Here is a 24,968-nt window from a genome sequence, read left to right on the forward strand (position 1 = left end):
ACCCTAGTGGACCACGGCCCCAGCGTGGCGGCCGGCGCGCTCACGACTGGACACGGCGTCGCCCGTTCTCGCAGCCACCCGAAGTGGCCGCGCCCGTGCCCGCGGCCTCCCGGCGAGACTCCGGCGACGGGGTAGCCTCCCAGCGTGGAGCACGCGGCGCGGACTTGGTCTTCACGGCCGGCGGCTGCTGCTGCTGCTGCTGCTGGCCGGCGCCTACCCTCCGCACGGCAGCGCGGCATTTCGTCGAACACGCCGCGGGCGTGCGTGAGGGGAGGCCGGCAGCGAGCTCACCGCGGCGGTCGCGCGCGCGCGGGCTCCTCCCGGCGAAGCGTGCGGCGGCTAGGGAGGCGAGGTGAGGGAGGCGAGGTGAGGGAGGCGAGGCGAGGGAGGGAGAGGGAGGTCCTCACCTCGGTTGCCGGCGAGGGGAGAGGGTGGAGCGGCGGGCGTCGACGCGGCGACGACGGCGACCCGGCCTGCTGCTGCGCCCGACGGTTGCGGGCTACGGCGACGGCGTCGGCGCGTGGAGCTTCGGGCGATGGCGACGGCGGCGGCGCGTGGAGCTGCGGGCTACGGCGACTGCGGCGGCGCGTGGAGCTGCGGGCTACGGCGGCGGTGTGTGCTGTTTTTTTGGCCAAGTTTGGCCACGCCTAAGTGTTATACGAGAGGAGTACCCTTTGGTACCGGTTGGTAGCACCAACCGGTACGAAAGACCTTTCGTACGGTTGGTGGTACCAACCAGTACCAAAGGTTTTTTTTTGTTTTTCTTTTGCTCGTTTCTTTTGTTTTTCTTTTTCTTTTCTTTTTCTTTCCTGTTTCTTTTGCTCGTTTCTGTTTCTTTTCTTTTTATTTTCTCGTTTCTTTTCTTTTGCTTTTCTATTTCTTTTTTCTATTGCTTTTCTTTTTTTCTGTTTCTTTTCTATTCTCGTTTCTTTTTCTTTATTTTCTATTTATTTTTTCTATTTATTTTTTCTATTACTTTTCTTTTTCCTTTCTTTTCTATTTATTTTTTCTATTGCTTTTGTTTTTCTTTTCTATTTCTTTTCTCTATTCTATTTCTTTTCTTTACTCTCGCCACGACGCCGTCCGCACAGGAAACTTTCCCGTCCCGACGTTGCGCGGGAAACTTTCCGGCCACGACGCCGCGCGGGAAAAGAAAGGGCGGGAATAAAATTTTATTACGATTGAACTCGAATTAAAAGTACATAGCTTAACTGAAAATTAAAGATACATGACCAAATTCTACCGGAGTCATTCGGTCATACTCGTGCCTAGCCCCGTAGTAGTCGCCACCGTAGTCGTCGTAGTCGCCGTCATCATCGTCGGCCGGCATCGGGGTCGCGGTACTCGAACGTCGGCGGGTGAGCACGCGTGGGGCTGGGACCGAGGGTAGCGTAGGCGGGGGCCACGGTAGGCCATGACGCCTCGGAGAGTCCGGCCGCGCCACCACGCCCGACGGCCGGCCTCGTTGAAGTTCGGAGGAGGCGGGCCGCCCTCCTCGTGCACGGCAAGCGCCCTCTCACGCCGATTGATGAAGAAGCTTTCCCAAGTCGGGCTGTAGTCGGGATGCCATCGGGGATTCCTCCGCTGCTCCGGCGTGAGCTCGAAGTAGTAGTGGTTCGTGATGGCCATCTCGCGCGCCACACCTAGAGGGACCGGAGGGACCGGTACGCCTCCGACGCTTAGCAACCAGCCGGTCGGGACGCGGTAGCCCGGCGGGCGGGGTAGTTCGAGGCGCAAAGCGCCTCCGCCTCCCGGGGGTTAGAGATGCGATGGAAGCCATGGGAGAGAATGATGAGGTTTGCGTATATGAGTCTAGATGTGATATGTAAATGGTGGGCAAGCCTACATATATATAGTGAAAAAATGGCGGGAAGACAGAGGCGGGATCCGGTGGAAAGCGCGGGAAGAAAATAGGCGGGAAGACAGATCGAGGCAAACCTTTAGTACCGGTTGGTGGGTGCAACCGGTACTAAAGTCAGTCGGCAGGATAAGGACGCGTGGGTAACCTTTAGTACCGGTTGGTGGGTGCAACCGGTACTAAAGTCGTCGGCGGGATAAGGATGCCCCGCTCGATGAGATAAAGTATGTAGCGCACGACGCCCGTCGGTGGGATAAGGACGCGTGGGTAACCTTTAGTACCGAGCTGGTGGGTGCAACCGGTACTAAAGTCTGTCGGCAGGATAAGGACGCGTGGGTAACCTTTAGTACCGGTTGGTGGGTGCAACCGGTACTAAAGCTGTCGAGCGGGATAAGGACGCCCTGCTCGATGAGATAAAGTATGTAGCGCACGACGCCCTGTCGGTGGGATAAGGACGCGTGGGTAACCTTTAGTACCGGTTGGTGTCTGCAACCGGTACTAAAGCTGTCGGCGAGATAAGGACGCTCCGCCTATAAAAGGAGCATCGATAGACCATGGGAAGCAGCTCAACAAGCCAACATGGATGGAGAGTTTCATCACCATGGATGGAAGAAAGGGTTGGGAAATCTCCCGTGGCGGAACTTGTCGAAGATGCCCTTGGTGCACACGCCCTATGGCATCTTCGGAAGTTCCGCCTCGGAAAAATTTCCCTGCAAGCCCGTGGAAGACTCCATCTCCTCTAACAATGTTGGGGAAAGGGTTGGGAAATCTCCCGTGGCGGAACTTGTCGAAGATGCCCTTGGTGCACACGCCCTATGGCATCTTCGGAAGTTCCGCCTCGGAAAATTTCCCCGCAAGCCCGTGGAAGACTCCATCTCCTCTAACAATGTTGCGGAAAGGGTTGGGAAATCACCCGTGGCGGAACTTCTCGAATATGCCCTTGGTGCACATGCCCTATATATGGCATATTCGGAAGTTCCGCCTCGGAAAATTTCCCCGCAAGCCCGTGACTTAACTAGTAAAACAAGCCAACCATCTCCATTGTTAATATCTTACATACGAGTAACATCATTACACAAAAGTGATTTCCATATTGAGATACACAAGTTATACTCCATCTCCTCTAGTCTTCTCGAGTTTTCTTCGCCCGTTTCCCTTTCTTCTTCATCGCGACGCAACCATGGACAATCTTCATTGTTTAAGATGATGCTTGGGTCAATTTTTACCTTGAAGGGTGGAATATCGTCAAACTTATTATAATCTTCGACATGTCTCGTCTTGTCCTCTACTCCCACGATGTTTCTTTTCCCGAAAGAACTATGTGCCGCTTTGGCTCATCGTATGATGTGTCCTCTTGCCTTTCTTTTCTTTTTTTCGGTTTGCTAGACATATCCTTCACATAAAAAACCTGAGCCACTTCATCGGCTAGGACGAATGGTTCGGTGTCGTACCCAAGATTCTTGAAATCCACCGTAGTCATTCCGTATGCTGGGTCTACCTGTACCCCGTCTTTCGAGGTTGAACCATTTACACCGGAACAAAGGGACCTTGAAATTAGGTCCATAGTCAAGTTCCCATATCTCCTCTATGTACCCATAATATGTGACCTTTTTCCCATTGCCATCTTCTCGCATCAAAGCGGACACCACTGTTTTGGTTGGTGCTCTTTTTGTCTTGGGCGAAAGTGTAAAATGTGTTCCCATTAATCTCGTACCCTTGAAAAGTCGATATAGTAGAAGATGGTTGCTTGGCCAACAAGTACAGCTGCTCGTCATCGGTGACATTCATGAGACGTGTTTGCAACCAACCGCCGAAAGTCTTCATGTGTTCTCCAACAATCCAATCTTCACGTTGCTCCGGGTATTTAGAGCGTAAGATCTCCTTGTGTTCCTCTTTGTACGGAGCCACCAAGATGGAATTAAGTAGAACTGTGTAGTGTGCTTGAGTGAAAGAATGTCCGTCCATACACGTTGCTGATTTCTTTCCTAGCGTGCCTTTTCCACGCAGTCTCCCCTCATAGCGCGATTCAGGAACACCGATCGGCTTAAGGTCGAGGAATAAAGTCAACACAAAACTCAATGACCTCCTCTGTTCCATAGCCCTTGGAGATGCTTCCTTCTGGCCTAGCACGGTTATGAACGTACTTCTTTAAGACTCCCATGAATCTCTCAAAGGGGAACATGTTGTGTAGAAATACAGGACCGAGAACGCCAATCTCTTCGACCGGGTGAACTAGGAGATGTGTCATAATATTGAAGAAGGATGGTGGGAACACCAACTCGAAGCTGACTAGACATTGGACCACATCCTTCAGTAAATTTTGTAGAGTAAGTGGATTGATCACCTTCCGAGAAATTGCATTGAGGAACGCACATAGCTTCACAATGGGTACTCGAACATTTTCCGGCGAAGCCCCCTCAATGCAACCGGAAGTAATTGTGTCATAATCACGTGGCAGTCATGAGACTTTAGGTTTTGAAACTTTTTCTCCGACATGTTTATTATTCCCTTTATATTCGACGAGAAGCCGGACGGGACCTTGATGCTACTCGGGACTTCAAAAAAGATCTCCTTCTCCTCTTTGGTAAGAGCATAGCTGGCGGGACCTTGATACTTCTCTGGATTCAGAGTTGTTTCCTTCGTGGATACTTTGCTGGTCCTGCCGTGCATCCGGTGTATCTTTTGTCTTCCCATACACGCCCAAGAAGTTTAGCAGAGTTCACGCAAAGATTTTTCGTCACGTGCATCACGTCGATTGCAGAGTGAACCTCTAAGAATTTCCAATGAGGGTAGCTCCCAAAATATCGACTTCTTCTTCCACATGGGTACGTGTCCGTCAACATCATGCGGAACAGATTGTCCGCCGGGACCCTTTCCAAAGATCACTTCTAAATCCTTGACCATATCATATATAACTTCCCCATTAGGGCGGGTAGGCTTCGTTCGGTTATCTACCTCACCTCCGAAATGCTTTCCTCTCTTTCTTACGTGATGTTGTTTTGGAAGAAATCGACGATGCCCTGTGTACACATTCTTGTTTCCCAAATAATTACTATCGAGTCTCACCTAAACAAGTGTGTGCATGCATTGTATCCCTTGTTTGACTGCCTCGAAATGTTACCAAGAGCAGGCCAATCATTGATGGTTACAAATAACAACGCTCGTAGGTTAAATTCCTTTTGTTCGTGCTCATCCCACACAGGTACACCTTCGTCACGCCACAACTCTAAAAGTTCTTCAACCAATGGCCTCAGGTACACATCAATGTCGTTGCCGGGTTGCTTCGGGCCCTGGATGAGCACCGGCATCATAATGAACTTCCGCTTCATGCACAACCAAGGAGGAAGGTTATAGATACATAGAGTCACCGGCCAGTGCTATGACCGGAGCTCGCTCCCCGAAAGGATTAAAGCCATCTGTACTTAGACCAAATCTTAAGTTCTTTGCGTCATCTGAAAATGACTTGAACTCTCGTCGATTTTTCTCCACCGCGACCCGTCAGTGGGGTGTCTCAAGCATCACATCTTTCTTACGGTCCTCTTTGTGCCATCGCAACAACTTGGCATGCTCTTTGTTCCGGAACAAACGTTTCAACCGTGGTATTATAGGAGCATACCACATCACCTTCGCAGAACCCTCTTCCGGGGGTGGACTCACCCTCAACATCGCCAGGGTCATCTCGCCTCGATCTTATACCTCAATGCACTACATACCGGGCATACATTCAAATTCTCGTACTCCCCGCGGTAGAGGATGCGGTCATTGATGCATGCATGTATCTTCTGCACCTCTAATCCTAGAGGGCGAGACAACCTTCTTTGCTTCGTACGTGCTAGAGGGCAACACGTTCTCCCCTGGAAGCATCTTCTTTATTATTTTCAGCAACTTTTCAAATCCCTTGTCGAAGTACCATTCTCTGCCTTCCACTCGCAGCAATTCCAGCGTGGTACCCAGCTTTTTCTCGACCATTTTCGCAATTTGGGTACAACAGTTTGTTGTGATCCTCTAACATTTTCTCCAACTTCAACCTCTCCTTTTCATTTCCGCAGTTCATCTTCGCATCAAGAATGGCCCGACCCAAATCGTCATCCGGGTCATCAAAAATCGGCTCATCGAAAATGAGCTCTTCTTCAGCTTCGTCTTCCCCATTCTACTACCACCGTCTTCAATGAATAAGGGATAGTTGTCACTATCCTCTTCTTCTTCGTTGTCTTCCAATATAACCCCTCTTTCTCCGTGCTTGGTCCAACAATTATAGCTGGGCATGAAACCATTCTCCAGCAGGTGGACGTGAAGGGTCTTCGAGGTAGAGTAATCCTTCATATTCTTACAGGAACTACATGGACAATACATGAAACCATTCGATCGCCCGTTTGCCTCAGCCACGTTGAGAAAATAATGCATGCCGAGTAATGAACTCGGGATGGCACCGGTCACCGTACATCCATTGTCGACTCATCCGCATTTTATATGTATATCAAAAATCATTAAGTACACAACATCATGGATATATGAGTGACCAACTTAATTAATATTCAAGTTCATCACATAAAACTAAGTTTTTTTTATAAAAAAGAAGAGGCTCACCGAGGTTGTACGGTGCCGGCTAGGGGACGACGCTAGCGATCGACGGCGGTGAGGACGGGGATGATACTAATTAAAACCTACAAAATATACCATAATTTCAGCTCAAATTGATTATAAAAAAGTAAAATCCCTAACTTAGTCATTTCATCAAACACCTTGCTAGCACTAGAAAAATTGTACGAGTTAAACTACCAAAGAAATGAGCTAAATTAGGAACGCCGGAAGAAAGGATGATATTGCTAACCCTTGGATAGATGGAGGTCGTTAATCTTGTTATAATGTTGGAGAAAAATAAAGATTATTGGAGCGTGAGAGGTGGAGGAAAATTTAGAGTGTGAGGAAGAAGAGAAAAATGAGAGCCACAGCAGGGGGCTCGGGCGATCTGGGCGATTTGATATGGCTGGGTACCCTTTGGTACCGGTTCGTGTTACGAACCGGTACCAAAGGTCCAGCCCGGGCCCCACCACGCGTCTGAATTTTGGCCGAAGACCTTTCGTACCGGTTCCTAACACGAACCGGTACGAAAGCCCCTCCCAAACCGGTACCAAAGCTCCTCGCCCACCTGAGCCCTCAAACCGGTACAAATGGCCCCATTGGTACCGGTTCGTAAGGGAACCAGTACCAATGGCTTAGATGGATGAGAGGTTTTCTACTAGTGTGTGTAGTGCGGGTCGCACTGGGTTCGGCCAGGCAAACTATGTATTCACAGTTCGGGAGGAGTTTTTTCAAAGGCCTCTACTTTTTTTTTACACTTCACGTCGTTATACGGAATCTGATCAGCGTCCGGAACCGAACGATAACTGTAAACCATGACCTCCATATTCACCTCGGAATCAGAGACCATGAAGGAGTCTTCTGCTAGCTCAGTTGGACTCCTCCCATGATCTACATACTCTTTGTATCCACGGTGCCGTGATTTTTTTCTTTTGTATTCTGGTAGCTGATTGCTCGTGATAATGGATGCACAAATTTAAGTTCAACGATGTGCTGGAATTTTTTAGTCTAAAAAACGCAAGTGTGGAGAATATTTCAAATTCTTTCTTCACACTCCAGGCCAGTATATTATCTATCAATGTAGATAATAATCTGCCATCACCTGAAAGCAGCAGGCAGAGTCAACGTCAGTTAGTAACTATAAGATGATATGAAATTTATATGAATCCGCGTATGCTTTGAATCTACGCCTGCTAGCTGGTTATGCTAAAATGGACATATGTATGGCGTTATGGGAAGGAAAATTCAGAGCCTGCAATTCAAATTGTAACTGATGGAAATAATTAGTTAATTTCAAACGTCGACAAATGAAATGCAGGAGGCATCAAATGCACAAGGGCCTACGGCTTCAAAGTAGATAAATTAACTAAAAAGACCTAAGATTCAAATATGTGCAGTTTTCTTTATCATATCACATGTACAATGTTGATTCTTTTCTCTGTTCACATGAATCTCATGTGATTAAGATGGATCAGATTTTCAGAAACTTCACTATAAGATACGTCAAGTGACGTCAAATGATTTTTTTTCATTGTGAGTTGATATTTTAAGTGTCTATTGGACTACATATGTCGAAATGTCTCATAACACTCATATGTAATGTTGGCATTCTAGCACCAAAACTGAGACAATAGTTATCGATGAATACTTTCTGACATAACCACTATCTTAAAAAATTCCAGATTGTGTAGAGAAGCAGCTCCATCTAATCAGTACAATAATAAAATCTAAGGATGTGAAATATTGCCAGACTAACAAGTATGTTGAGGTACCTTAGAGCCTATGGAAAAGACTTGGTGCACGAGCATCGCCTCTTCGGGGAAACAAGTTATGTTTTACAAGGCTTTCCTTGAACCAATGTCCAATAATACTCAATCTCCAATGATCATACCGAAATTCCTCTAACAACTTGCCATTGTTGTCACAATGGAACATATAACCTTTGGAGGGAGTGTAGACCAGCACATCGCCATTGCGGGACAAAACCAAATGTTGTGTATCTTCAAGGTTGCATAAGCTCTCCCCTGGGAGTTTAACATGGTACTTGAATGACCAGACCTCCTTCTCGTAGTCCTCCAACCCCCATATTTTGACGACTTCCCTCCCATCATCAAAGCAACTGAAGCCCATCGAACCTTGCATGTCGCACAAACGTGTGCAAGACCAAGTAGCGCCAGTCGGACTACTCATGAACCTGAATGATTCAACAACCGTGTCAAAAACGACTATGTCGCCATTGTTGTGAATGCAGCAAGGGTCCCAGTGAAGACAGTTGTGGAACACAACGGGTAGGGCAAAAGTAGTAGTCCTCCATTCGTGGAAGATCAACATAATTTTCTCGCTACCAGGGGTATCGGAAGGAACTAAAATGCACCTAGGCAAGCTCCCTGGTCGCAGCGTAAGAATGTAGTGGGCAGCTTTCAGGTTGCTGTGGTGTCTGTCCTCCAAGTATAGAATGCGGTACTCCCCAGACGGACAATGCAGGTACATCGCGGCAATGTTGATGTGGTAGCCGTCGAGGCATGGGATTGGAGTGCACTGACGTGTAGCCGGGTTACATATGCTGAAGCGGGGACCAAAGAGGCAAAGGAGGAGGAGGCCGTCACATGAGGCGTGTATCTTGAAGGCATCATAATCGTCCAACCCGAGAACAGGACGGCCGGGCTCGAAAATTGGCGAACTGCCCTCTCCACCGTAGAGGGTGAGCAGAGGGAGCGACGGCTGGCGCCGGTGGTGAGCGAGGAGGAAATGGGCGGTGGAGGTGAGCCCGCGCCAGGTACGGCAGACCCTGCGGCAGCGGAGAATATCCTTGGCGGGAAGGCGGACAAATATCTCCCACGCTAGGATCTCCTCCGGGAGGGAGGGAGCGAGGGCGGCAATGTGGCGGCTGCGTGACCGCGTCACTACTCCTCGCGCGGGCGCTGGAGTGGTCTCCTTTCGCTCGACCACAGCGCCATTGTGGGTGAGGCTATCGTGGGTGACTTCACCTTGCACGCCGGACGATGTAGGGTCTTTCATTGGGAGAGGCACGACAAGGATCCTCCGCCGCGGTAGCGCCGGCCGCCGCGGGCAGGAGTCCAACCAGCGCATCGTAGTTGGCAATGGCTTGCCGGTCTCGCTCCCGGAACTAGGTTTATGGCCTTGGATTCGGCGGCTCGATCGTACGTAGTTCCAGATCGGATATTCGGGCGGAAGGAGCCGCCGCTGCCCAAATTGTCAGACCGATGCTTCCATTAGGGTTCGTGCGAATGTGCGATCCAGGTTAAAGAAATACGGAGTAGGTTTTTTGTTCGGTCTTGCTGAAACGTGTGGAAGTCTTGGCTTGTGGCCCGGCCCGCGAGTTGTAGGTGCTGAGATTGGGCGTCGTATGCTTTGGAAACTCTTTTTTTTTTAACGTGGAACGAGTTGTAGGTGCACGTATGCTTTGGTATCTCTTTACCTCGCCCAATAGTTTGGTCGTTAATAGCTTGCCTGGTCGTCCTGCATCGACCAATCTTTGGTTTATCTATGCTATATACCATCTCTCTCTCCTTTGCACCTCTCGTGGAATCATGGCGGGCGGCAACGGAGACTCTGCCGCGCGCTACATCTCTGCAGCTTCTCCCGCGCCCTGGCCAATCCCGGCCCAGCGACGGCGACTATACGTCAGTACTTTTGCATAGCGTGCTACGAGTACAGAAATTTTTCTTTTGAAAAGAGGGCAAACTATTTGCCTTGTTCCATTATTAATTAAGAAGAATAAGAAGTTCAAGGATAGTTCGGTTACAACGCTACAGGAATGGGCTGATATGCCGACGACCGGGAACCCTCGGCGTAGCCGGTTTTGGCCGTCGGCGTAGGCTACGCCCAGGGCAGCCCTCGGCATAGCTCCTCGGCGATTGCCGTCGACGTAGCCCGGCCCTCGGCATAGCACGCTACGCCGACGGCAAAACCCTCGGCATACTAATTACTCAAATATTTGTGACCCGCTAACACCCAAAGCCTAGCTTCAAAGTTTAACCTTATGGAAGATCACGAGGAGGGACGCACGCTTGTTCTTGAAGACCCGGGCGTTCCTTTCATTCCAAACCTCTCACGACACAAGGAGGATCAAAGAGGACAGATCTTTACGCCTTTTCATCGTGCCCCACCAAAAGTGTAGAGAGGTAGTAGACCAAATGTTGAGGTCAAGAGCTTGAAGACCAAGCCACTCCTTGAGGACACCCCAAAGCCGAATGATGTAGCGGCAATTGACAAGACGATGATCAACGGATTCCAACACCCAGTTGCAAAGAGGACAATTGCCGCCATTTGGCCACTCTCGTCATTTGTTCAAAGGCGATTTTCAAGCGCGAGCCACATAAAGAGCTTGGTTTTTGGCGGTGCCCATAGCTTCCAAACCGAGGAGACAACAAGGGATAGAGTTGGCACAAAGAATTGAACTCTATATGCCGATTTGGAAGAATAGTGGCCATTTTCGGTTAGGTTCCAAGATATATCATCCTCAATGTCCTCGTGAAGAGATACATCCGCAAGCTTGACCCATAGGCGAATGTATTGACGGATATGCTCAACGTTGAACTCCACTTCCATGTTGATTTTTGAAATCCAACCATTATTGAGCAAGGCTTTCTTGATAGTTCCAATTTTTCCTAGTGGAGATTTGGTAGATGAGAGGGACAATGTCAATTGGCATGGAACCGTGAAGCCAAGGCTTGGACCAAAAGGAGGTCTTCTCCCCCATTTCCCAAAGTAATGGCAGTGTAACCGTAGAAGAGATCCATGTCCGTTTAATTGCAAGGGTTGCCTAGACCCACCCAAATCTTAGTCAGCTCTTTCCATTCTTGCCAAGGTCATTTCAATCTAAGCGCTCTAGCGAAGAACTCGCTATTTAGGACGCCAAGGCCTCCAAGGTTCTTAGGCCTACACACAACCTCCCAATTAACCTTGCATTTGCCACCCGAAATCTTGTCGGTGCCCGCCCACAAGAAAGCTCTCTCAATCTTCTTCATGTTTAGCATGTATCCGGAAGGGACATCAAGGGAGGCCAAGTGTGATAGATGGACTGCGAAGCGAGGACGGACTCCATAGTCATGAATTTTCCATTCCAAGAGGGGATCTTCCCGGCCGTTCTGTCCTCAAGAAGTTGAAAGTCCGCCCTCCGAAGCCATCAATGCTAGGATCAGAATCCTGGTGTATTGGCAGTTCTGGTCCATTCCTGGGAGCCCGACGCAGAAAGAGAGGCTTGGCGCTAATCGTTATGTTTTGCTCTTGGTGTGACAATCACAGGCACTGCGAGTGCTAAAAAATGGCTAAGCGAGATTAATTAGCGTCTCCAACAAAGCGTCCAACGTTGCAAGGGTGGGCGGTTTGCTCCTATTATGTTTCCTTCAAATTATTTTTATTATTTAAACACCTGATTAAGCACTCTTGCAATGTGGCTGCTATAAGCCGACAACATCAGCGCTTACTGGTGTACTAACTTGAGGTCATTTTCTCGTTGCATCGGCAGTTGTGGGAAGCTACGATCTTAGACGATGATTGTATGATATAGCTAGTGAAGACTCAACACCTGTTCGATCAGTTTCATGATTGTCACGATCTACCGTGCTCTACTATTAAATATTATCATGTATCGTACTACTTTGATCGTGCGATAGGTGAACTCATCACACACTTCTACGTACTTCATTTTATACTTTTTACTCATTTGTTTCGGAATCAACAAAGTGATGAGCAATTTAGATGTCCGGTGTTTGTTTTGGTTTGAATTTGTATCAATGATCAGCTATTTTTTTCCTTTAAACGATCATCTCAGAGAGAGTGTCTTCTCTTGAATATATTACTTAAGAAGTGTTGCGTGAATGTCTAGAGGGTCATTTGTGATATTCTCAAAGCTTCAGCTTTTTTGAATTTCCGGCAAGTTGTCAAGCACTGGGTTTCCATATTTATAGATGCGGGCAGCGAGGAGCTTCGTTGCTTTGTGCCCCCTGCGGAGAGCTATGGATGTTGAGGTAGCGGCCTCAGGTGGAGAGGCGTCACCGGCTTGATGGTGAGCGGTGGGCGCGGATGTGGGACATCATCCTGGGCCATGTGGACAGCGAAGTTCTGTTGGATGTTGTTTGTGGCGTGGGTGCCCCATGCAGTCTAGTCCGGCTGTGCAAGTACCACGAGTCTGGGTTGGAGGGGAAGAGTTCATGTCCACTGGTAGTAGCGGTGCATTTTGGTACATTTGGACCTGGTCCTATGTTCATGGCGCTGCCCCCGCGTGTATCATGGCAATTTCTCGTTCCTCTGCAACTTCTTCATCAACGATCAAGCCTGCGACTTCATTTCTTCGTGAGTGGATCCGTGGATGGCGGCAAGGCTTCTCAAGGCGAGCTCGGTGCAACCGAGTGTTTGTGCTCTTTGTGGCCCCAAATGGCAGCCTGGTCCGTTCTCTTTGCTCAGAGGGAGCATCTCCAATGCTGGCGGTGCATCGCCCTTCGAGCTGGATTGAGGGGGCAGGGGTCCCACTCCGGTCATGGGAGAGAACGCTCATGCTATGGCTTGCTTCTCCTGGTCCAGTCGAGGACGTCCCACTCCGTTGATGACACTTCTTCGTCAAGATCTTCCTTCGTTGCCCATGGTGCTTCGATCGCGTTCGAAGGGCATCGATGAATCCAGTTGTTCCTTTTCATCTTTTCTCTTCTATTTGTTGTTGTTCTCTTTGTTTATTGTAAGTTGTTCTTAAACATCTTGTACATAACCCTTGCAGGGTCTTATTAATTTAAAGCCGATCACTGAGTGCCTTTGATCTAAAAAAAAATACACTGAAGAAGGAATAATTTGGATGACGACGTATATATTTCCTACATAATCATGCTATAGCCAATATATAAAACTTTTTTTCGCCTTTGTATTAGCATGTGTATACCTGTCTAATATTTGAACATATTGTTTTGAAAAAAATTCATGGATGGATTCGCTGAACACTGAATATGTTTTCAGAAGATTTATCACCTCTTAAACATGGTGAAACACTATACAGCCATCAGAGCATCAAGATGCTCACAATGTTTCATATTTGCTCCTCATCATTGGTATCGCAGATCAATTTTAAATGGTCCATGTTTCATAATTTTATTTGTGATGCAACACATCCACTTTAGCTCGCGAGTGAAGAATTACACGAGCGACTTTTTTTCAAAATGGGAGCATAGCCCCGGCCTAAGCCGTTTTATTGCAATTCAGAGTTTAGTTCAAAGTTTACATCTCAAGGGTCGCACATGGTGTTCATAAAAAGCAACCATGGAACGGAAGAAAGAAGTGCTTATGCATCTTGTAATCTCCTAGAAAGCCGCCAGCCACCCTGGCTATAGTATCTCGAGCAACCATCTCCGGGCGGGTGCATCCAGAAACCATATGTCCCAGATGCGTCTATGATAGAAGAAAGAACCAGTCATGGAGTCAATGCGTAACCATACGGATAACCTGTAAGTACTCTTGTTAAACACAATGTGATTCCGATAATTCCATATAACCTAGGTTAGAGCACAAATGCCTACACAAATCCATGCCTTATCATGTTTCTCTACTCCATTTAGCCAATTTTCGAACATATTAGTCATATTAGCAGGAGGCACGATATTAAAAGTCTAGTGAATAGCTCTTTAAAATAAGACGAGCAAAGGGACACGAGCAACTTCTGTGTGTTTTATTCTATTTTCTGTTTGATTTTAGATTTTTCTTAGGCCACGTTTCTTCTATTGATCCTACGGTTATGAACTCAAAATTCTCTGGAAACTCTCACTCCTGTTTTCCTCTTTCTGAAAATGAACTATAGAGGAGAGTCTAATTAAGGTCAAACCTCTAGGTGCTTTGGTGGAGGAACTGCTATTTCATCTGAACAAAGAGATCATGAGGCCGTGCCCAGGCGACCTGAAGTTATGCGTGGGCATGTACAAAGGAGGTACCACAGATGTATGAAACGCAATAGCCGTAGCCATGTGTCGGTTTCACGTGAGATCGTTGCATCTTCAGTTCTTACAATAGCATAGCATAGCATCCGGCTGATCCTTCAGAAGATCCGTATCACTTATTTATGTTGTGTTGTAAACATATCGATATTCTTCGGATATTCCCATATATTTATATCATATTTGTAAGATATTTGTATTGTACACAAGTGTTCTCAAATATATTTACCTTCTTTAAGATGGTTGGGCATGACAGCTCGCACTTTACATTGTAATAGCAGTGTATTAAAACAGAAGCAAATGAACTCAAGGAGCACAAATAAGACTTCATAATTGTATTGTGTTTATGTTGAGATTGGGAAAAAAATATCAGGATGAGAGACCAAATATTTCAAACTGTTCCACTAGAAGCACCTAAAATTTAATCTTCACACTAGCCATAGCCCAGTATTATCTACCAATATAGATAATAATCCAACATCGCATGCACGTGTACATAGGTCATCAATTTGATCTACGTAATATAAATTATATAACACAAAAGTTATACCATTACAAAATATAAAACCTAAAGTTTCTAATAGTATATTTTTTGTAATATATATCTTATGTGAAGTTGGTCAAATTGACGACCTAGGAATACACGTAAGACTAGTAAACTGAAACGGAGGGCCTCTGCTCCGCAAAGAAGGGGTAAATTTTGTCAACAGTCAAACAATTTAAAGTTTGACTAACCTTCAAAAAAATTGCCAACCTCTACAACGTTTCTTACTTGAATCTATCTTATTAGATACGTTATTAATTATATTTGATATTAGTATAATCACTGATATTTTTCTATAAATTTGGTTAAACTTTGCAGGGTTTGACTTTTGACAAAATTTATACCCCATCTTGTACGGAAAGGAAGTAGTATGAAACTTAAATGATCCAGGTAAGCCTTAGTTTTATGCCAGGAGATATGTATGGAGTTAAGGAAAGAAAATTCAGGGCATGCAATTCAAACCGTAGTGGGTTTAAAGTTTTAGGGGATTTCCACATCACCCAAAATGCATTTAAAACATGGACGAAATTGATGAAATGCAGGAAGCATGAAATGGTCAGTGGCCTACGGCTTCAGAGTAGATAAATTAACTAAAAAGACCTGAAATTCCTAATATGTGCATTTTTTTATCATATGGCTTGTACAGTGTTAATTTTTTTCTACGTTCACGTGAAATCTTGTGATTTATCAGTTTTTCAGCGACTTCGCCATAAGATATGTCAAGACATCGACATCAAATGAGTGTTCCATTATGGAGGTGATATTTTAAGTGTCTAGCCATGAGACTTATATTTATGTCCACATGTTACCTAATACTCATGTGTTGACAAAATCTAGCACCAAAACTGAGACAGTAGTAATCACTTATCAAAGAATACTTTCCCATGTAACTCCTACAATTCTAAAAGTTTCCAGATTGTGTGGAGCATGGTCTTGTACATGAGGAGAGGAGCGGCTCCATGTAATCAGTACCGAAAAATTCGAAAGGATGGGAAATAAAGATTAGCAAGAATAAATAAGTAGAGGTACCTTAGAGCCTATGGAAAAGATTTGGTTGTCCAGCATGGGTCTTGCCTCGTCCAAGGAAGAAGCTATGCTCGACAAGGCTTTCCTTGAACCAATGTCCGAAAATACTCAAACTCCCTGGATCACATCGAAATTCCTCTAGCAACTTGCCATTGTTGTCACAATGGAACATGTAACCTTTGGAGCGACTATAGACCAATACATCTCCATTGTGCGACATAACCGAATGACTTGTATCTTGAAGGTTACATAAGCTTTCCACTGGGAGTTTAATAAGGTACTTAAATGACCAGACCTTCCTCTCATAGTCCTCCAGCACCCAAATTTTAGCAGTTGTCTTCCTGTCATCAAAGCAACTGAAGCCCATCGAACCTTCCATGTCCCACAAACGAGTGCATAATTTAGTAGCACCAGCCGGACTATGCATGAAGCTGAACGATTCAACCACCGTGTCGAAAACGACGATGTCGGCATTCTTGTGAAAGCAACCAGGGTCCCAGTGAAGACAGCTGTGGAACAAGATGGGAGGGGCAAACGTGGTAGTAGGAGTAGTTTTATGGAAGGTCAACAAAACTTTCTCGCTGCTAGGTATATCTGAAGGTACTCCAATGCACCTAGGCAAGCTCCCCGGCTGCACCGTAAGGATGTGGTAGGAAGATTTTAGGTTGGTACGGTACAGGATGCGATACTCCCCAGATGGACAATGCAGGTACATAGCGGCAATGTTGATGTGGCCGGCTGCGGAGATGCATGGGATTGGAGCGGTTTGACGTGTGGCCGGGTTACATATGCTGAAACCGCGGCCAGGGAGGGAAAGGAGGAGGAGGCCATCACAGGAGGCGTGTATCTTCAAAGAGTAGTCGTCAAACCCAAGGACAGGACAACTGCGTCCCAAGACTGGCAAACCAACCTCCATACTGGTTGAGCCGTAGAGCGTGAGGAGAGGAAGCGACGGCTGTCGCTGGTGGTGAGCGAGGAGGAAATCAGCGGCGGAGGCGAGGCCACGCCAGGCACGGCAGACAGCGCGGCACCGGAAAATATCCTTGGCCGGAAGGCGAACAAATATCTCCCACACCAGGATCTCCTCCGGAAGGGCAAGAGCGAGGGCGGCGATGCGGCGGCTGCGCGCCTGCGTCATTACTCCTACCGCGGGTTCAGCAGCGATCTCCTTTCGCTCGACCACATCGCTGTCGTGGACGACTTCCCCTTGCTCGCCGGCGGATGTAGGGTTTCTGATTAGGAGAGGCACGACAAGGATCCGCCGCAGCGATAATGGCCGCGGCGCCGGCCGCGCCGGCGCGCATTGCAGCATGCGCATCGTAGAGCTGGTAGTGCCTTGCCGACCACGAGCAACCGCGACGCCCTAGATCACGCCCTCGCGTGCAATTGTAGTTCCTGATCGGATCCTCGAGCGCAAGGATGAGCCGCTGCCCCAATCGTCAGATTGATGCTTCGGTTAGGGTTCCTGCATCGTGCGATTCAAGTTGAAGAAAACGGTTTTGTGCGGTCCAGGCGAAACGTACAACTCGTATTGACCCCGCCGTCTTGGGCACAAGGCCGAGATTTGGTCTATACTTTGGATGGACTTTAGGAGAACTCTTCATCTCGCCCGGTAGTTCGATCGGTCGGTTAGTTACCTAGTCATTTTTGTCTCAAAAAAAAACTTAGCTAATCATTCTACAGACTATGCAGTACAGATGCAGCCAGTGAGTTCAGCGCTCGTGCGGCATCGAGAGAGTCAAAGGTGCTAGGGAACGCAGCCAAGTTCAGACTCTGACAGGCGAGCTGCAAAGGAAGAACAACAACGGTGGTTGCTACTTAGCAGACACTACTCAATTAGACAATTATCAGTCTAAACCTCATCGACAGCGGACGTCGTCCAGGACACTTCCAAGTAGGGACACGCAGGTAACAGGCTCCACATCCAGTGTCTCTCGGCATATAAACCCGGCCAACATGCGCTAACCCTTGCTTGATCCAACGCGCCTATTGTTTAATTTGGCCAGCACGATGCAGCAGCTGGGTGCATGGACAGATCTTTGACCGGGGAGATGTTAGAGAAAGCAAGCAGACATTAGGGCGTAATTTACTGCTTACTAGGGTGGGAATCTTGACTGTTACGTAACATGGCGCCCTAGCTGCTTTGGTAACAACAAAGCTTTACATTAGTTTTAGTTTTGGTTAAGCAGGCACACGTACTCTAATCAGTCACCACTCTTGGCCTCTCACACGAGAACATGCAGACGCAGATCTCCCTGCAGGAAATCTGTAAGCGGCCAATGGAGCGCGAACGCGAGAAATCGTATTTTCTTCTCGAATTGCTTTGGTTCAAAACTATAGGGTTTGTTCTTGTTTTTTTCTTAAAAACAGAGGTACGAGATTTGTCCTCCTCGAAATAGGCTTTCGCCCCGCTATATAAATATAGCAACCAACTAACCGATAGAGACCACCGCTGGGGCAAGCAGCACATCAAAGTCCAAGAGAAAAAAAAGCAATGTCCACCAAGTCGGATCGATGAAAACGCTAATGATCCGCCACCGTTGCGCCCTCCGGAGAATTCCCACCACGATCTTAAGCGCCGCATACCTAAGCAACACCTTCAAGAAGGGATGCGACGATGACGACGATGCTGCCCGGACAAATCCTAGGGTTTGCCTCGGTATGCGGGAGGGGTGTGGGGAGGGGTAACCTCGCGCCCTTCAAGAAGGAATGGCGGCACCCGCGGGCGTCACCGCGTCGGTGTCAGACATCCGACAAGCATTTCTCCCAAGCCTCAAAGAACCACGACCCCGGACGCTCCATCGTGCTCCGCCAACCTCACCACCCACCAGCTCGCGCCACCACGGTCTTGGAGTCACTACCGCTGCCTCACCGTGGTCAAGCAACGACGACCGACAAAAACGAGAAGAGACAACCAGGGCCAACAGGTGGCTGAACAGCGGCCACGCGGGAGGGCACAACCTCCACCGCCACATGCGGTAACCGACCGGACGGAGCTCCAGGAGCAAACCAGGCCCCTACTGGCCCGGCCGAGCCCGGCGGGCTCATGAAGCTCCCATGGCCACGCTGCAGTCAGCGCGCCGCCGTCCAGAGCCCCCGCGGCACGACTCGCTCGTCGGAGACACCACAGGGAAGCCTGTACCTAGCCCGCCCAGGCCCAGATGGGGCCCAAAGGACCCAGATCCGGGCCGGGAGAGCGTCGCCGCCAGCTTCCTTGTCGCCGCGCCGCCGCCACCAGGCCACCCAACACCGCGGAGACCATTAATTAACTAGAAGAGTTTTAGTGCAAGCAAACTACATATTCACCTTATGGGGATTACTCTCTCAATATTACAAGACTCATTTTTTACCACCCGCGGAGACCCAAAAATCTGCATCTCTCTTGATATATAGTGGCCAAGAGGATCGCTGGGGTGCGGATTTTCTATGAATCACCTGCGCATTACGCTCATTCCAAATCGTCCAACCAACGAGCATGGTGATAGAGACTAGTTTTTCAGGTTGGCACGGCGTTTTTTGACATGCTAGTCCACCAGTCCGCGATAGAAAGCTCTGCGGACCACTCGTAAGGAACAATTGAGGGAACTCTCGACCATCTTTAACATAGGCCACACCCACTTCGTGAAGTGGCATTGAAAGAAGAGATGCGCTCCCGTCTCTTGGATTTGCTTGCAAAGTGGACAAAGACCACAATTTATCCACCATCTCTTCTCTAGGTGATCTGTCGTTCAAAGCCTATTTTGGATTGCCAACCAAGCAAACATCTTAAACTATGACGAGGAGTATACACCATTAGCCGTGAGGTTCCAAACAATAGAGTCCTCCTCATTGTCATTGAGTTGCACATTGTTGATCTCTATCAACAAGAAGGAATTTTTGGGCATGTGGTATTGTCAACTTGGCATCCATCTTGATCTTAGAGATCCACACATTGCCACTATGTCTTAAAAAAACCATCCACTTCTTCCTCTTGTCCGCCTCAAAATTAGGGGAGCAATATCCTTCGGTACCCTCCCATTAAGCCAATGAGAGTTTAAAAGCCAGGGCGATCTTTTTGTTGCCAATGTTGATTGTAGTGGAGGCATAGGAAAGTGAAATGTACACCTCATCGCAAGGGTTTGCCATACCCACCCAAAGCTTCTTAGGGTCCTTCCGCTCGTACCAAGGCCATCTAAGATGCAACGCACGTGTAAGCTTTTCAAGCTATAGAATCCAGAAGCCGCCAAGCTCGGTAGGGCGACAAACGGATTCCCATTTTTTCTTGCATTTTCCACCTGTGACCTTGCTAGTACCGGCCCACAAAAAAGCTCGCTCAATCTTGTTCATGTTGAAGAGACGACCCATGGAATGGTTAGTGGGGTAAGGGTAAATATGGCTTGTGAAGTGAGTACGGATTTGACAAGAGGCCCCCGTCCGGCCATGTTGACATTTTTTCCATCCCAAGTGAGGAGCTTTATTCTAGCCATTTTGTCTTCAAGTGGTTGGAAATCGAGTATTTTAAGTTGCCAAACCAATAGTAGGAGGCCAAGGTACTTCATGGGGAAAGAGACGCAGAACACCGGAAGACCAAGAAGCACCTTATCTAAGTCAACGTCCTCCCATCGAATGGGAACCACCAAGCTCTTTTGGAAGTTGGTATCGAGGTTAGTGACTTCTCCGAAAGTCTCGAGAATGGATGACATTGCACAAGAAAATAGGATCCTCTCTCCAACCGGATTTGGCATTACGGAGAGCCTCAAAAGAAGGGTCATTAGCTTGTCCATTGGTGAGCGTGAGAGAAGAAGAAAATGTGCATGCATTACAAACCTCAATGGGGGGATGCAAACACAAAGTTTTTCACTTAAGGATCAATGCGAGAAGAAGAAAGAATCACATCAACTGCATCAAGCATAATAATGGGTGGGTCTGTTGGAGATATGCCCAAGAGGCAATAATAAAATGGTTATTATAATATATCTTTGTGTTTATGATAATGTTTACATACCATGCTATAATTGTATTAACCGAAACATTGATACATGTGTGTTATGTGAACAACAAAGAGTCCCTAGTAAGCCTCTTTATAACTAGCTTGTTGATTAATAGATGATCATGGTTTCGTGATCATGAACATTGGATGTTATTAATAACAAGATTATGTCAATATATGAATGATGTAATGGACACACCCAATTAAGCGTAGCATAAGATCACGTCATTAAGTTATTTGCTATAAGCTTTCGATACATAGTTACCTAGTCCTTTTGACCATGAGATCATGTAAATCACTTATACCGGAAAGGTACTTTGATTACATCAAACGCCACTGCGTAAATGGGTGGTTATAAAAGTGGGATTAAGTATCCGGAAAGTATGAGTTGAGGCATATGGATCAACTGTGGGATTTGTCCATCCCGATGACGGATAGATATACTCTGGGCCCTCTCGGTGGAATGTCGTCTAATTAGCTTGCAAGCATATGAATAAGTTCATAAGAGACTACATACCACGGTACGAGTAAAGAGTACTTGTCAGGAGACGAGGTTGAACAAGGTATAGAGAGATACCGATGATCAAACCTCGGACAAGTAAAATATCGCGTGACAAAGGGAATTGGTATCGTATGTGAATGGTTCATTCGATCACTAAGTCATCGTTGAATATGTAGGAGCCATTATGGATCTCCAGATCTCGCTATTGGTTATTGGTCGGAGAGAAGTCTCAACCATGTCTACATAGTTCGCGAACCGTCACTACAAGAATTCCGCTGTATTGCAACAAAAATTATGGCGACGGCAATTTTTTGTTGCAATAAATTGTAATATTACCACGAATTATCTATTTGTGGTAATAGGAGACGTGTATTGCAATGGTCACGGAATGTTGCGTTAAATAAGTCTTTTGTGGCAATAGAATCTAGTTATTGCAACCAAATGTTAGATCGTGGCAATAATCTCAACGTATCTCCACGATTTTATTACGGTGGCATAGATAGTTCCATAGTTGCAATAGGGAACATATATTGCAACAAAATCGATATATGTGGCAATAGTTTTCACATATTGCCACAAGATTTCATTGTTGCCAAATAGTATATGATATTGCAACGATATTGGAAGGCCCCACATTTCAGACCAGATTTCTTATTGTCATGCTTTGGGATATTGCCAAAACAGGAATACACCTCACCATGAAATAATTTTAATTTATTTTGATAGGAAAACTAGTTTTTATAATAATAATAATAATAATAATAATGATGTAGGACCCAAACATATTACTCCTCTTCAGCAGAAATAGGCAAAAAAAAAAAACAACGCAAAACTCTGTTTCCCTCCAAAACTTAGAGCCAATTTCTTAACAAAATTCTAAACGACCTACAGAATTTTGGTTTACCGCTATTTTTTTCGTATTTGTAGTGGATTCCCACCAAAACTATTCATTAACTAATATATTTAGGTTTACCATTCTCAGTAGAAAAGAGAGAATATGGCGACCGACTGCTCTCGCCCAAGGCGACACAGGCGACGCGCCGCCCCTTCCCCATCGACGGCGCCCACTCCGGCCAGGTCGTTCACCTCTCGGGACCTCGTCTGCGTCTGTCCCGGGCGGCCCCTGCCCCCGCTGCCGGCTTCCATCCCCGCAGGTATGCGTCCCGTGGCGGTCAACTTCTCCAGGCCCCGGGCGGATCTGTATCCGATCGTGTTTATCCCCGCAGGTATGCGCCCACTGTCGGCGGGGACATCGGCGATCTGGAGAACAAGATCATCTCCCGACCATGCATGGCTTCATGTTAACCCGGGATCCCTGCTCCCGGGCTACCTTCCTGTAGAATCCTCAGACTCACGGCAAGATCATCGATCTTCCGTCTTTGGGACTCGAGATCAAAGATGACTTTCTCGTAGACTGCAATTGCCTGCTCTCCATCAAGGAAACTATTCCAGACTGCATCGTGCTCCTGGCTCAGCCTGACGGCCCCTTCATATGGTACTGTAAAGTGTAAAAAGTTTTAATTTGTCTACATCAGTCGATCTGTAGTTTGCTGTCCGGGCTGCACCTAGCTTCATAGAAATTTCCTCCGTTCCTATTATTCTCATGTGTGCCCTCTGCATATGTGTTGCCTAGTGATTGCAAATTTCTAATTAATATTTGTAAAATATTAATTTGCTTCTGGAACCTAGTTGGATAGGGCTAAATCTCTCGATTTGTAGTGTGCCCTGCAGGTGCAACTAGCTGCATATATAATTTTCACCTGCCAAAATGATGTGCTTAAGTGGCTTAGCATTTGTATATTGAGGTGGGCATAAACATACACATTTATCATCAGTTTTATACCAACTTTGCTGATGCTACCTTTTCTTCAGTTAAGATTTACCGAGTACTTTTCAGTAATTTTTGGTCAATCGTCCATGCATGTATATGAGTAAAGCAATTCTATGGCATCTCTTTATTTTTCGTTTCTAGCGACATTACCTAAACTGTTCAGTTTTTGTTTACGCAGCTAAATAATTCATACACTTCAGAATGGTTTGTTGTTGTACTGAAGTTGATGTTCCATTAAGTCATACACTGACAGCTGCAGTGAAGTTTTATTTTTACCAATATCAATCTAATTTCTTCACATTGTCTGCAGCATTGTTCCATTAAAGAATGACTATGTGAAAATGCAAGTTAATGAGGTTAAATGTTTCTTTTTTCAGCTGAGATGTTAAGATGTTGATTCTGCCTAGTATCAAAAGAATAGATGAATCGGGCGAATCAGTCTAAGGCTATTTCTGGATGTACGATGTGTTTCATGTATTATTGGATTACTAACTGGGTGATAATTTTTAATGTCGTCCATTATTTATGCTAGACTTGATTTGTATGGTATTATCCACATGCCAACACCTGAAAGAAAGTTGTTGTTCACTGTATTGCACTGTCTATATATAGCATCAGCCAGTTGAACAGTAGAGACAAAAAACTGGTCAAGGTATCTCTTCAGCAACTCAAATAATTTTTGATTTTGCTACTTGATAGAATTACCACTGTTTCTATTTTTACTCTTATGTTACTTCCAAAAAATGACTTCTGCAGGACACTCTTGAATTTATGCAGGCCATTTATATATTCATTTATGGGAGGCCAATGTGGGTCTACCATGAGTTCTAGCAACAATCTGTCATGTTGGGTATCTTTTTGAGTTCAGTATTGTATACATAGCAAACTTTGTATTGACACATGTCAATTGCAATCCACATATCTGCGCAATTTCCTTCTAGTCAGTAAGTATAATATCTAGTAGTAACTAATTTATTTTAGCATTCAATTGCAATGTATAAGGTCAGCTGAGCATCATATGGTTTTGTTCAGATCTCATCGTGATTATTCCTCTGGCCAGATTTCCTTTTGCATATTCATATGTTGATAACCACTATGATTTCTATGTCAAACAAGCTATTTAAAATGGATAGGATAACAAATTTTTTTTTGCATGCTGTCATAGCTTTGGCGTGTGACCAAGTTGAGTATACATATTTACAAAAACAGATCAACTACATAGTAGAATCCACTATACCACTGCATTTTGACAAGTTGATATTGATAACGAACTTTTTTCCAGGTCCCATAGATCAGCAAGACTTCTATATTCGGATATCAGCTTTGGACATGTTAGGCAAAATATTGCAAGGAATACATATAGAATTAGGTAGAACATTATAATTTGACGCAAGGTTGTAAATTATCTATTATTTAAACAATTAATATGTATTGGATGCTATTCCCAGTAATTAATATTGAAGTATTTGTCACTACATTCATATTGTATTCTATCATTTGTGTCTATTGTGCTATGGTTCACCCAGCCAATCTCATGGCAAAATGACTAATGCCACAAAAACAAGAATTGTTTCATAGTTTCTTGCCACGCTTCACTATTGCTATGGAAGATTATGCTATGGAAGATTATGCGCCACAACCTGAGCTTCGTTGGCATAGGTTGTTGCCACAAATGCTGTCGCCACGAGTTTGTTACATGTTGCGTTAACCTATCTCCACA

The 24,968-nt window shown here is 46.2% G+C and overlaps 1 long non-coding RNA gene across 1 annotated transcript; it reads left to right on the top strand.

The window, feature by feature from the left end:
* Window positions 1-22,597: 22,597 nt before the first annotated feature.
* On the top strand, window positions 22,598-24,681 carry LOC124655176. The gene is made up of 3 exons (XR_006988594.1): window positions 22,598-23,900; window positions 24,005-24,098; window positions 24,531-24,681. It is a non-coding gene; the product is annotated as an uncharacterized LOC124655176 (long non-coding RNA).
* Window positions 24,682-24,968: the final 287 nt, after the last annotated feature.

Source organism: Lolium rigidum, chromosome 5, assembly GCF_022539505.1.
Source record: "Lolium rigidum isolate FL_2022 chromosome 5, APGP_CSIRO_Lrig_0.1, whole genome shotgun sequence".
NCBI lineage: Eukaryota > Viridiplantae > Streptophyta > Magnoliopsida > Poales > Poaceae > Lolium > Lolium rigidum.